The sequence below is a fragment of the Rattus norvegicus genome, chromosome 6, assembly GCF_036323735.1.
Source record: "Rattus norvegicus strain BN/NHsdMcwi chromosome 6, GRCr8, whole genome shotgun sequence".
Classification (NCBI taxonomy): Eukaryota; Metazoa; Chordata; class Mammalia; order Rodentia; family Muridae; genus Rattus; species Rattus norvegicus.
This window is the reverse complement of record NC_086024.1, coordinates 117,963,742-117,978,264: the sequence shown is the minus strand read 5'-3', so window position 1 is coordinate 117,978,264 and position 14,523 is coordinate 117,963,742. Positions and strand designations below refer to the sequence as shown.

At 38.2% G+C, this 14,523-nt stretch overlaps 1 pseudogene; it reads left to right on the top strand.

The window, feature by feature from the left end:
• The first annotated feature begins 5,551 nt into the window (after positions 1-5,551).
• Hmgn4-ps1 (high mobility group nucleosomal binding domain 4, pseudogene 1) lies at positions 5,552-5,845 on the top strand (annotated as a pseudogene).
• The last annotated feature ends 8,678 nt before the right edge of the window (positions 5,846-14,523 follow it).

Here is a 14,523-nt window from a genome sequence, read left to right as displayed (position 1 = left end):
TAATTTTCTTATAAGAAATAGAAAACAAGCAGGCTGATACTGAGAAAAGTTTTGTACATGGTATTAGGCATACATTCATAGAGATGTAAAGGTTTTTGGTATGAAAATTATATTTTGATGTTGTTTTATTTTGCATCTTATGAGTATTAATGGTATTTAAATGTATTTATTTATGCTCACAAATGCCTGATTCTGTTTGACTTTGCTTTTGAACAGAATACCACTTTTTCCCACACATTCTTGCAGCTGTGCCCTTACATATTAATTTGTAAGATGTAGCATACTACAAAAGAAATGCTTTTTGTCTCATTCACATTAATTGGTAAGATTCAACTAATTATAAAAACTAATGCTTTTTTTTCCATTTTGTTGATATTTTTCTCCTAAATGTCACTGACTTTTCTATCTTTCCTCCTCTTTTTCTATTGTTGGAAATGGATTTTTTGTTTTGTATAATATATTCTGAATACTGTTTCCCTTCCCTCTACACGAGCCCATTCCTTCCATCCATACCCACCACATTTCTGTCATCATTAGAAAAATAAACAGGTTAATAAGGGATAACAATAAAGTAAAATATAATAAAATAAGATACACAGGGAATAGATGTAGGTGCAGGAATTGTTGCACTTGTAGAAATTCAGGAGTCTCATAAAAAATAAAAATCCAGAAGAGTACACACACACACACACACACACACACACACACACACACACACGTGCACAGTACCTGGAGAGAGAGAGAGAGAGAGAGAGAGAGAGAGAGAGAGAGAGAGAAACTAAAACTAAAAATAAATGCATAACATTTTGAAGATGAAATAAGAAAAAAAGAAAAAGCTGAGACATGGCATGAAACTAGGAACCTTTACAAATGCCATTGTGTTGGCTTTCTATTGGCCATCTATTGCCGGCAGATGGCCTACTCTTAGGAATGGTTTATTTCCCCATTGAGACTCCTTTGGAAAAAAACTGAATTTTCATTTGCAAATGGTTAAAAATTGAAGGTAGCTTCTAGTTTAGGGATGGCAGCTCATATCCACTTCTCCTTTCAATTCTATGACATTTGGCACGGACCCACTCAGAGCCTCTGCATGCTGCTTTAGTCTGTGAATTCACCAGTGCATTAGTCCTGTTGCATTTAGAAGGCCTTGTTTCCTCCGTGTCCTCCATCCCCTCTGGGTCTTAAGCTTTTTCTGCCTCTTCTGCGGGGTTCTTTGAGCTTCTGCAAATCAGCACATTTAGAGTCAAGTGTTCTACAGATTCTCATTCTCTGTAGATTGTCTGGCCGTGGGTCTCTGTATTTGTGAACAATTGCTTCAGGACTAGGTTTCTCTGATGATGGCTGAGCAAGTCACTGATATTTGAGTGTATCAGAATGTCACTAGAAGTCATTTTGTCGCCTTATTCCTTTTGTAGTAGCATTTAGTTTTACAGTAGACCCCTGTTCTATTTAGTCTCAGATTCCTGGCCACCCCTGCAGTGTTTGGTGTGTATTCCATACAATAGAGTGGACCTTAAGTCAAATCTCATATTGGTTGACTACTCCCTCCTTAGAGCTTTGTGCCACCGTTGCCCTAGAATATCTTGCAGACAGGTCACCATCGTAAATCAAAGGTTTTAGCTGAGTTAGTACATTATCTTTATAGACAGATAGTACCTTCTAGTACATGACCATGAGCCTGTAGGGCTGAAGGCTCTAGTTGGCACCAGTTTGACTTTCCACTGTTCAGTGTAGTGTGGGTATTCTCTTCAATAATAGGGTCTTGTGGTCAGTTTGTGGACAACTATTTATAGTCTTGGCAGCAGCCTGTGTTGATCAACAACTCAATTTGATGTATCCCAATCTTGGTAATAGAAGTTTTATTTGCTGACAAGATGCTTTGTCTTCATCATTATTTGTCAATTTCCTTTCAATCACTTTAAACATGCCTGATCTCAGAAGCTAAGCAGGGTGGACCTGCTGGGTACTTAGATGGGAGAATTCCAGGCAGGGATGCTGTTTCTTTGGCCTGAAGGCCTGAAAAGTTTTGTCTTATTTCTTATGCTAATACATCCACTCTTCATGTCATGTATGCTGATAAAGTAACATTTATGAACTTTTTATTATTTATGTAGAAACTCATACCTTTAATAAGACTGGGGTGACAATTTCTTTTTTTCTGACAGAGTATGGAGTATTTATTTCAGATGTATGCCTTTAATTAGTCTGGAAATGATTGTTATTTCCAGTGAACTGAATCTCTGCCGGTGTATATTTATTAATCATATAGACTATTAGTTGTCTCATCACTACATTGAATAGCCTTTTCTTTATCTATAGATTAAAATTTTCCCATTGGTTCTATTTTGATATAATTTTAAAATGTGTACTCCTTATTTCTGAACTTTTATTTTCATTTACTTTATTCACTTTTCAAATTTTATCCCAAAGCAGCCATACATTAAATGATAGCCTTTAAAATAATTTGTTATTATCTGAAAGCTACATGAGTTTATAAATATTTAAATGTGGGTGTGTTTCATGCATCCATGCATGTCTATGTGTGTGTTTGTGCATGTCTATGTGTATGTTGGTGCATGTCTATGTATGTGTTTGTGCATGTCTATGTGTGTGTTTGTGCATGTGGTGTGTGTTTGTGCATGTGGGGGGTGTGTGTGCATGTGGGGTGTGTGAGTGTGTGTGTGTGTGTATGTGTGTAAAAGACATTTGAGGAAAAAGATAATTTTTCTTTTCAAAATTTTTGAAGTTATTATTTATTAAATATATACTCTTATTTATACACAAAATTTACAATACCTATTCTTTGGTTTGTGTTGAGAGTCCTTTAATACAAATACTTAAAAATAATTTTTAATTATTTTCAGCAGAGCTTGTCCCTCTAAAATTTATGTTTAAATGTCAGCCCCTTCTTCAATTTTAGGAGGTGAAAGTCTAATCAAGCTATGGTATTTAGAGGTTAGATCTTTAAAAGTCATCCAGACAGAACCCTCATTGAATGCCATTTGCTTTATAATAAAAGGGAGGAAATCTGGACATATGAGCTTCTTGTTGCTTACCACATGCTGCAAATCACTGCTTGTAATTCTGCTAGCCAGAAGCCCCTCCTAGATCATTCTCTCTATGCTCAATGGGAACAGACATACACATTATACCATCATCTTCATAATCTATCTGTCTGTGTCTATTACAGTAAATGAACAAATACAGTGACATTTGAAAAAGCTTATAGTCTATAGTTTCATGGAATGGGAATATATACTAATTTAATTATTTTTAATAATCATGTTCAATTATAGACTTATAAATGATTTAACTTTGTACTGTTTATCATTGTGATGTATAAAGTATGTTTCCATGTCTGAAAACCCATTAATTATTATTGAAATTTTCAGAAAAGGCTGCAGCATTCCTTAGATCCTTAAAAGGGATAACATTTACCTAGGATACTGATCTGCCAAATGTATTGATCTTCTAGTCTATTACTTAATTTGCAACTAGTCTGTCTTCTCTATCTTTTAATTTCTTACTTTCTTGGCCTTTGATTTAATTTGACAATATAAACTAATAATATCTATGTGATAATATTTTATTTTATTAATTTACTAGACTACTTAGCTTACAAGTTTTCATAATTAGTAACATTTATTTCTCCTATCCCAATTTATACATTCTGAATACAGTTCATAAATTTTATAGTCATATTTACACTATTTTCTCGTGCAGAGACTGTATTTGCTTCTAATATTCACAATATATTTGAAGGACTAAATTATTAATGACACCACAATCAAGAGCCAAGCAGCACCACTTTACTGAGCATTCTTCCCTTACAATGCTTTAATTTCCACATTTTCATTTCTGTTATTCGGTGCCAACTAACTTGGCAATCCCCACCAGTATTCTGAATGATCAGTAATATCTAGATATAACCACAAATTGCCTTTATTCTGCCCATTTATCTTTATACTATTCCCCATTCCCTTCAGAGTGATACTCTCTATATATCTGTATAACGAGTCTCTCCATATCTTCAGTAAATATAGCCTGATGAAAACAATTTTAGATCATGTTGGATGTTTGAAAACTCTTTCTGAGGCATACTGTATCTGCTTGCACATAATAGCAACACTTTTTCTTAAACCATTGAATATATTACTTAAATAGTCTTTATATGTGATCTTAAGAGTGTCATCCATTATTTCTTTACAATTTCCTTGAATTCCTTGTGAATTTGTCTCCTTTCTCGTGTTTTTGGGTTGTTTTTGGAGACCTGCCATGCCACTTCAACAGACTAGGGCTAAGTGGTTTTAAACTATACCTACAACCCTTGTTAATGTGACTTATGCAAGCACTGAAGAGGCTGTGGCAGAGGGATTATGATTCGGGGGTTAAAATGTTTACACATTTTTGAACTTTATCTTCTGGCTTATTGTTTTAAATCTAATTGCCAAAATCCAGTAGTCCTTATCTGTATGCCTTCTGAAATGAGAAGACAGAGTATACACTCCATCTCTTCCTTCATTGTTTAATCTGCTTGGGACTAATTAATCTTCATGCCTTAAGGAGTTTCTGAGAATTGCTGGAAAGCTTTCCTGGGAGAGATTCTTAACCTGCTTTACATGTTATTGTGTCCCTGTATAAAGAGGTTACCAACTCCAAATACGGCTAAGATACCAGAAACTTCATCCTTTTTTTATTTTGGTTTGGTTTAATTTTTTTTTTTTAGTTTACAAAAGGAAGTATTTATTTTTGGCCCATTCTTTCAGTTCATCTTAGCAGGTGAAGGCATGGCAGAACATAATGGTTTTACATCATTGCAGCCAAGAGGAAGAGAGACACAATGTCCATACATGCTCCAGCCTGTGTGATATTTCCATGAGCATTCATTACAGATCTTCCACTTTAGGGTAATCTCTTGAAATATCATCATAGATGTATTCAGCAATGTGATCTACTAATATCCTATGACTTCTCAGTTAACAATAAAGTTAACAATCACAAATATATTGCGCATCAACTTGTTATCCAAACACATTTTCTTGAAATTATTTGCTTTCTTTTATTGGAAGTGGACATATTTTTTTTAAGATTTATTTATTTATTATATATAAGTACACTGTAGCTGTCTTCAGATACACCAGAAGAGGGCATTGGATCTCTTTACAGATGGTTGTGAGCCACCATGTGGTTGCTGGGAATTGAACTCATGACCTCTGGAAGAGCAGTCAGGTGCTCTTAACCGCTGAGCCATATCTCCAGCCCGGAAGTGGACATATTTTATGAAGTATATTCTGATTGTAGTTTATTCTCCACCAACTCCACTGAGATCTATCTTACTTGTTGCCCTACCATCAGATTCCACACCCTTTTTGTCTCTCATTAGAAACAGGCTTCCCAGGCTGGCCTCGAACTCATGATCCTCCTGTCTCTGCCTCCTTCAGCAAACCCTGCCAGTGGAGCAGTGTGAAGAAGTGAGAGGATAACCCCCAGATGGACCAAACCTGCACAGGACTGTATCCCCTGTTGAGCATCCATGTCCACTACCTCTTCCATGCCCCAAAGAAAGGCTGAAGGGGATACAAAAGGAGACAAACACAAGGTGAAGGAAGAGCCACAGAAAAGATCTGCAAGGTCGTCTGCTGTGTGAATGCTTCCATTACCTCATCCTTACTTGAGAAACCTGCTCCTCCGAAGCCAGAGCCCAAGCCTATAAAGAAAGGGCCCTGCAAATAAAGGAGAGAAGGTACCCAAGGGGAAGCCAGTAAGGATGCAAATAACCCTGCAGAAAATGGAGATGCCCAAACACCAGTCACAGAAAGCTGAAGATGCTGGAGATGCCAAGTGACATGTGTGCATTTTTGATAACTGTGTACCTTTGGTGACTTTACAGTTTGAAATACTATTTCTCATCAAGTTTTATAAAATTGCAGAATTTTGTTTTACTTTTCTTTAAACTATATTGTTAGTACACAGAACAGTTCATTGTTGAGGAGGAGGAGGATCAAGTGTCACTTATAAATATCACCCAAGTTGAATTGAGGACAGAACATCTCTTTGCTTGATAATTTTGAAAGGCTCCTGTTGGCTTCCAGGAGAGACATCCTGTTCTTGCATAAGTGGCCACCAAGGCACAAAATGCCTCAGAAAACTCTAAATTCATTTTTATATCCTCTTTCCATTTTACCATCAACATAGACTTAATTTTCTTAAAACCAGAGACCTGAAGGAATCTGACTCCCAAAATTGGATTTCTAGTCTATTTGGGCGATGTGGACTTCGCAGTGACTTCATCAATGTTCTCTGAGTATCGCTGGTTCCTTTTATAAAAGATTGTGTCTCTTCAGATTGATGATTCTGCCATGTTCAGATCCTGAAAGCTGGGGTCTGTGTGTGAAAAGTCATTATACAACTTCCTTAATGTGAAATGTCAATCCTCACTCTAAGCTACTTCCCCTTTTTCAAAGCATTAAATGAAGATTTCATTGTGTTTTATAGTGGCTTTCTGATTTTGGTAGTCTATACAAGAAGGGAATTTGGATGTTCTTATATACATTGTCTGCCCATGTCCTGCCTGAAATACCATGATAGTTTATGAAAAGTATCTTTAATAAATCTAGTTATAGTTAAACTTGTAAAAAATAGAAAATGGGTTTTTATTTCATTTTATTTTTATCGTATTATATTAATTTTTCATCCTATATCCTATCCTACTGGAGTTTCATAAATGCTCTTGAGTCAGAAGCATTTGTGAATTTCTAACCTGGATAAACTGTGAAATGAATATTTTTCTTTCAAGTAATATTTTCAGAGAATCTGCAGTAATTTATAAAATGACAATAGACAATAATACATGTATCTGTTTTGGTGTAATCCATTATATTACTAGGAATTAACTATTTACCTTCTTAGTGAAGTCTTGAGACTCTTCCTGAACTATGATTTCTTTTTTTACATTTCTGAATTATTTCCAGTCGTTCCTTCTATATCTTGTTATAAATGAATTCTGAGTAGATAAGACATGACCATCCTGATGGTAACTTTTAAAAGATACTTGGTATTTATTTCTTTCTCTACATGGGCTTGCTTCTGTGGAACACGTTTAAGTCTACTACAAAGATAAGGATTTCATTATCAGGTTGATTTTAATGTAGTTTAATTCCTTTAACAAGATACAGATATTTTCATTATTTGAAATAATTATTGGATATCTTCAGACATTTTTGAGAGTTGTTTATTACAAAAATATTTTATCATTCTGTCTTAATGATCCCTAGAAATGTCAAACAAACAATCTACAAAATCAGCTTGATTGACAAGTTCTTATGTTCTTCTATTATGCTGAAATCAAAGAGATACATATTATTTTGAACAAGAGGGATGGCATTGCTACTCCAGATTAATCCAGTAATTATCAGTCAAAAAACAATATAATCTCACAATAATGGAAATTAGCAAGGAGAAAAAAATCCTGAATAAAAAGGAAAGATAATGAGTTGAGATGTTTATGCCCTCCTCTTCCAATATTTGGATGTCTTATAATTTGGGAAAGATTTACAAAAAAAAAAAAAAACCTGAAAATGATTGACAGCCATGCATATGAAGTTTTTTTCTTTTTTTCTTTTTTTTTTTGTTTTGTTTTCTTTTTTATTTTTTTTCTTTTTTTCCATCTTTATTAAATTGGGTATTTCTTTTTTTTTTATTAACTTGAGTATTTCTTATATACATTTCAAGTGTTATTCCCTTTCCCGGTTTCCAGGCAAACATCCCCCTCCCCCCTCCCCTTCCTTATGGGTGTTCCCCTCCCAACCCTCCCCCCATTGCCGCCCTCCCCCCATAGACTAGTTCACTGAGGGTTCAGTCTTAGCAGGACCCAGGGCTTCCCCTTCCACTGGTGCTCTTACTAGGATATTCATTGCTACCTATGGGGTCAGAGTCCAGGGTCAGTCCATGTATAGTCTTTAGGTAGTGGCTTAGTCCTTGGAAGCTCTGGTTCCTTGGCATTGTTGTACTTTTGGGGTCTCGAGCCCCTTCAAGCTCTTCCAGTTCTTTCTCTGATTCCTTCAATAGGGGACCTATTCTCAGTTCAGTGGTTTGCTGCTGGCATTCGCCTCTGTATTTGCTGTATTCTGGCTGTGTCTCTCAGGAGCGATCTACATCCGGCTCCTGTCGGTCTGCACTTCTTTGCTTCATCCATCTTGTCTAATTGGGTGGTTGTATATGTATGGGCCACATGTGGGGCAGGCTCCAAATGGCTGTTCCTTCATTCTCTGTTTTAATCTTTGCCTCTCCCTTCCCTGCCAAGGGTATTCTTTTTCCTCATTTAAAGAAGGAGTGAAGCATGCACATTTTGATCATCCGTCTTGAATTTCGTTTGTTCTAGGGATCTAGGGTAATTCAAGCATTTGGGCTAATAGCCACATATCAATGAGTGCATACCATGTATGTCTTTCTGTGATTGGGTTAGCTCACTCAGGATGATATTTTCCAGTTCCAACCATTTGCCTACGAATTTCATAAACTCGTTGTTTTTGATAGCTGAGTAATATTCCATTGTGTAGATGTACCACATTTTCTGTATCCATTCCTCTGTTGAAGGGCATCTGGGTTCTTTCCAGTTTCTGGCTATTATAAATAAGGCTGCAATGAACATAGTGGAGCATGTGTCTCTTTTATATGTTGAGGCATCTTTTGGGTATATGCCCAAGAGAGGTATAGCTGGATCCTCAGGCAGTTCAATGTCCAATTTTCTGAGGAGCCTCCAGACTGATTTCCAGAATGGTTTTACCAGTCTGCAATCCCACCAACAATGGAGGAGTGTTCCTCTTTCTCCACATCCTCGCCAGCATCTGCTGTCACCTGAGTTTTTGATCTTAGCCAATCGCACTGGTGTGAGGTGAAATCTCAGGGTTGTTTTGATTTGCATTTCCCTTATGACTAAAGATGTTGAACATTTCTTTAGGTGTTTCTCAGCCATTCGGCATTCCTCAGCTGTGAATTCTTTGTTTAGCTCTGAACCCCATTTTTTAATAGGGTTATTTGTTTCCCTGCTGTCTAACTTCTTGAGTTCTTTGTATATTTTGGATATAAGGCCTCTATCTGTTGTAGGATTGGTAAAGATCTTTTCCCAATCTGTTGGTTGCCGTTTTATCCTAACCACAGTGTCCTTTGCCTTACAGAAGCTTTGCAGTTTTATGAGATCCCATTTGTCGATTCTTGATCTTAGAGCATAAGCCATTGGTGTTTTGTTCAGGAAATTTTTTCCAGTGCCCATGTGTTGCAGATGCTTCCCTAGTTTTTCTTCTAGTAGTTTGAGTGTATCTGGTTTGATGTGGAGGTCCTTGATCCACTTGGACTTAAGCTTTGTACAGGGTGATAAGCATGGATCGATCTGCATTCTTCTACATGTTGCCCTCCAGTTGAACCAGCACCATTTGCTGAAAATGCTATCTTTTTTCCATTGGATGGTTTTGGCTCCTTTGTCAAAAATCAAGTGACCATAGGTGTGTGGGTTCATTTCTGGGTCTTCAATTCTATTCCATTGGTCTATCTGTCTGTCTCTGTACCAATACCATGCAGTTTTTATCACTATTGCTCTGTAATACTGCTTGAGTTCAGGGATAGTGATTCCCCCTGAAGTCCTTTTATTGTTGAGCATAGCTTTAGCTATCCTGGGTTTTTTGTTATTCCAGATGAATTTGCCAATTGTTCTGTCTAACTCTTTGAAGAATTGGATGGGTATTTTGATGGGGATTGCATTGAATCTGTAGATTGCTTTTGGTAAAATGGCCATTTTTACTATATTAATCCTGCAAATCCATGAGCATGGGAGATCTTTCCATCTTCTGAGGTCTTCCTCAATTTCTTTCCTCAGTGTCTTGAAGTTCTTATTGTACAGATCTTTTACTTGCTTGGTTAAAGTCACACCGAGGTACTTTATATTATTTGGGTCTATTATGAAGGGTGTCGTTTCCCTAATTTCTTTCTTGGCTTGTTTCATTTTTGTATAGAGGAAGACAACTGATTTATTTGAGTTAATTTTATACCCAGCCACTTTGCTGAAGTTGTTTATCAGCTTTAGTAGTTCTCTGGTGGAACTTTTGGGATCACTTAAATATACTATCATGTCATCTGCAAATAGTGATATTTTGACTTTTTCTTTTCCGATCTGTATCCCCTTGATCTCCTTTTGTTGTCTGATCGCTCTGGCTAGAACTTCAGGAACTATATTGAATAAGTAGGGAGAGAGTGGGCAGCCTTATCTAGTCCCTGATTTTAGTGGGATTGCTTCAAGTTTCTCTCCATTTAGTTTAATGTTAGCAACTGGTTTGCTGTATATGGCTTTTACTATGTTTAGGTATGGGCCTTGAATTCCTATTCTTTCCAGGACTTTTATCATGAAGGGGTGTTGAATTTTGTCAAATGCTTTCTCAGCATCTAATGAAACGATCATGTGTTTCTGTTCTTTCAGTTTGTTTATATAATGGATCACGTTGATGGTTTTCCTTATATTAAACCATCCCTGCATGCCTGGGATGAAGCCTACTTGATCATGGTGGATGATTGTTTTGATGTGCTCTTGGATTCGGTTTGCCAGAATTTTATTGATTATTTTTGCGTCGATATTCATAAGGGAAATTGGTCTGAAGTTCTCTTTCTTTGTTGTGTCTTTGTGTGGTTTAGGTATAAGAGTAATTGTGGCTTTGTAGAAGGAATTCGGTAGTGCTCCATCTGTTTCAATTTTGTGGAATAGTTTGGATAATATTGGTATGAGGTCTTCTATGAAGGTCTGATAGAATTCTGCACTAAACCCGTCTGGACCTGGGCTCTTTTTGGTTGGGAGACCTTTAATGACTGCTTCTATTTCCTTAGGAGTTATGGGGTTGTTTAACTGGTTTATCTGTTCCTGATTTAACTTCGATACCTGGTATCTGTCTAAGAAATTGTCCATTTCCTGAAGATTTTCAAGTTTTGTTGAATATAGGTTTTTATAGTAAGATCTGATGATTTTTTGAATTTCCTCTGAATCTGTTGTTATGTCTCCCTTTTCATTCCTGATTTTTTTAATTTGGACGCACTCTCTGTGTCCTCTCGTTAGTCTGGCTAAGGGTTTATCTATCCTGTTGATTTTCTCAAAGAACCAACTTTTGGTTCTGTTGATTCTTTATATGGTCCTTTTTGTTTCTACTTGGTTGATTTCCGCTCTGAGTTTGATTATTTCCTGCCTTCTACTCATCCTGGGTGTATTTGCTTCTTTTTGTTCTAGAGCTTTTAGGTTTGCTGTCAAGCTGCTGACATATGCTCTTTCCTGTTTCTTTCTGCACGCACTCAGCGCTATGTGTTTTCCTCTTAGCACAGCTTTCATTGTGTCCCATTAGTTTGGGTATGTTGTATCTTCATTTTCATTAAATTCTAAAAAGTTTTTAATTTCTTTCTTTATTTCTTCCTTGACCAGGTTATCATTGAGTAGAGCATTGTTCAATTTCCGCGTATATGTGGGCATTCTTCCCTTATTGTTATTGAAGAGCAGTTTTAGGCCGTGGTGGTCCGATAGCACGCATGGGATTATTTCTATCTTTCTGTACCTGTTGAGGCCCGTTTTTTGACCAATTATATGGTCAATTTTGGAGAAAGTACCATGAGGAGCTGAGAAGAAGGAATATCCTTTTGCTTTAGGATAGAATGTTCTATAAATATCTGTTAAGTCCATTTGGCTCATGACTTCTCTTAGTCTGTCGACATCACTGTTTAATTTCTGTTTCCATGATCTGTCCATTGAGGAGAGTGGGGTGTTGAAATCTCCCACTATTATTGTGTGAGGTGCAATGTGTGTTTTGAGCTTTAGTAAGGTTTCTTTTCGTATGTAGGTGCCCTTGTATTTGGGGCATAGATATTTAGGATTGAGAGTTCATCTTGGTGGATTTTTTCTTTGATGAATGAAGTGTCCTTCCTTATCTTTTTTGATGACTTTTAGTTGGAAATTGATTTTATTTGATATTAGACTGGCTACTCCAGCTTGCTTCTTCTGACCATTTGCTTGGAAAGTTGTTTTCCAGCCTTTCACTCTGAGGTAGTGTCTGTCTTTGTCTCTGAGGTGTGTTTCCTGTAGGCAGCAGAATGCAGGGTCCTCGTTGCGTATCCAGTTTGTTAATCTATGTCTTTTTATTGGGGAGTTGAGGCCATTGATATTGAGAGATATTAAGGAATAGTGATTATTGCTTCCCGTTATATTCATATTTGGATGTGATGTTATGTTTGTGTGCTTTCACTCTCTTTGTTTTGTTGCCAAGACGATTAGTTTCTTGCTTCTTCTAGGGTATAGCTTGCCTCCTTATGTTGGGCTTTACCATTTATTATCCTTTGTAGTGCTGGATTTGTAGAAAGATATTGTGTAAATTTGGTTTTGTCATGGAATATCTTGGTTTCTCCATCAATGTTAATTGAGAGTTTTGCTGGATACAGTAACCTGGGCTGGCATTTGTGTTCTCTTAGGGTCTGTATGACATCAGTCCAGGATCTTCTGGCCTTCATAGTTTCTGGCGAGAAGTCTGGTGTGATTCTGATAGGTCTCCCTTTATATGTTACTTGACCTTTTTCCCTTACTGCTTTTAATATTCTTTCTTTATTTTGTGTGTTTGGTGTTTTGACAATTATGTGACGGGAGGTGTTTCTTTTCTGGTCCAATCTATTTGGAGTTCTGTAGGCTTCTTGTATGTCTATGGGTATCTCTTTTTTTAGGTTAGGGAAGTTTTCTTCTATGATTTTGTTGAAGATAATTACTGGTCCTCTGAGCTGGTAGTCTTCACTCTCTTCTATACCTATTATCCTTAGGTTTGATCTTCTCATTGAGTCCTGGATTTCCTGTATGTTTTAGACCAGTAGCTTTTTCTGCTTTACATTATCTTTGACAGTTGAGTCAATGATTTCTATGGAATCTTCTGCTCCTGAGATTCTCTCTTCCATCTCTTGTATTCTGTTGGTGAAGCTTGTATCTACAGCTCCTTCTCTCTTCTTTTGGTTTTCTATATCCAGGGTTGTATCCATGTGTTCTTTCTTGATTGCTTCTATTTCCATTTTTAATTCCTTCAAATGTTTGATTGTGTTTTCCTGTAATTCTTTCAGGGATTTTTGTGTCTCCTCTCTATGGGCTTCTACTTGTTTATTTATGTTTTCCTGGAATTCTTTCAGGGATTTTTGCGATTCTTTCAGGCATTTTTGCGATTCCTCTCTGTAGGCTTCTACTTGTTTTCTAAGGGAGTTCTTCACGTCTTTCTTGAAGTCCTCCAGCATCATGATCAAAAATGATTTTGAAACTAGATCTTGCTTTTCTGGTGTGTTTGGATATTCCATGTTTGTTTTGATGGGAGAATTGGGCTCCGATGGTGCCATGTAGTCTTGGTTTCTGTTGCTTGGGTTCCTGCACTTGCCTCTCGCCATCAGATTATCTCTAGTGTTACTTTGTTCTGCTATTTCTGACAGTGGCTAGACTGTCCTATAAGCCTGTGTGTCAGGAGTGCTGTAGACCTGTTTTCCTCTCTTTCAGTCAGTTATGGGGACAGAGTGTTCTGCTTTCGGGCGTGTAGTTTTTCCTCTCTACAGGTCTTCAGCTGTTCCTGTGGGCCTGTGTCTTGAGTTCACCAGGCAGCTTTCTTGCAGCAGAAAAGTTGGTCTTACCTGTGGTCCCGAGGCTCAAGTTTGCTCATGGGGTGCTGCTCACGGGCTCTCTGCAGCGGCAGCATCCAGGAAGAATTGTGCCGCCCCTTCCAGGAGCTTCAGTGCACCAGGGTTCCAGATTGTCTTTGGCTTTTTCCTCTGGCGTCCCAGATGTGTGTGCAGAGAGCAGTCTCTTCTAGTTTCCCAGGCTTGTCTGCCTCTCTGAAGGTTCAGCTCTCCCTCCCAAGGGATTTGGGTGCAGAGAACTGTTTATCCGGTCTGTTTCCTTCAGGTTCTGTTGGTGTCTCAGGTAGGGGTCCTGCTGCTCCTGGGCCCTCCCCCATGGGAGCCCAGAGGCCTTATACAGTTTCCTCTTGGGCCAGGGATGTGGGCAGGGGTGAGCAGTGTTGGTGGTCTCTTCTGCTCTGCAGCCTCAGGAGTGTCCACCTGACGAGGCAGTTGGGTCTCTCTCTCTCACAGGCTCTGGGGGCAGAGAGCTGCTGCGGGCCGGGATCCGCGGGTGTGGGACTTCCAGTAAACACAGAATGTGCCCGGTCCTAGAGGAATTCTGCTTCCCTGTGTCCCAAGCTCACCAGGCAGCTTTCTTGCAGCAGAAAAGTTGGTCTTACCTGTGGTCCCGGGGCTCAAGTTCGCTCCTGGGGTGCTGCCCACGGGCTCTCTGCTCTTATATACATTTCAAGTGTTATTCCCTTTCCCGGTTTCCAGGCAAACCTCCCCCTCCCCCCTCCCCTTCCTTATGGGTGTTCCCCTCCCAACCCTCCCCCCATTGCCGCCCTCCCCCCATAGTCTAGCTCACTGGGGGTTCAGTCTTAGCAGGACCCAGGGCTTCCCCTTCCACTGGTGCTCTTACTA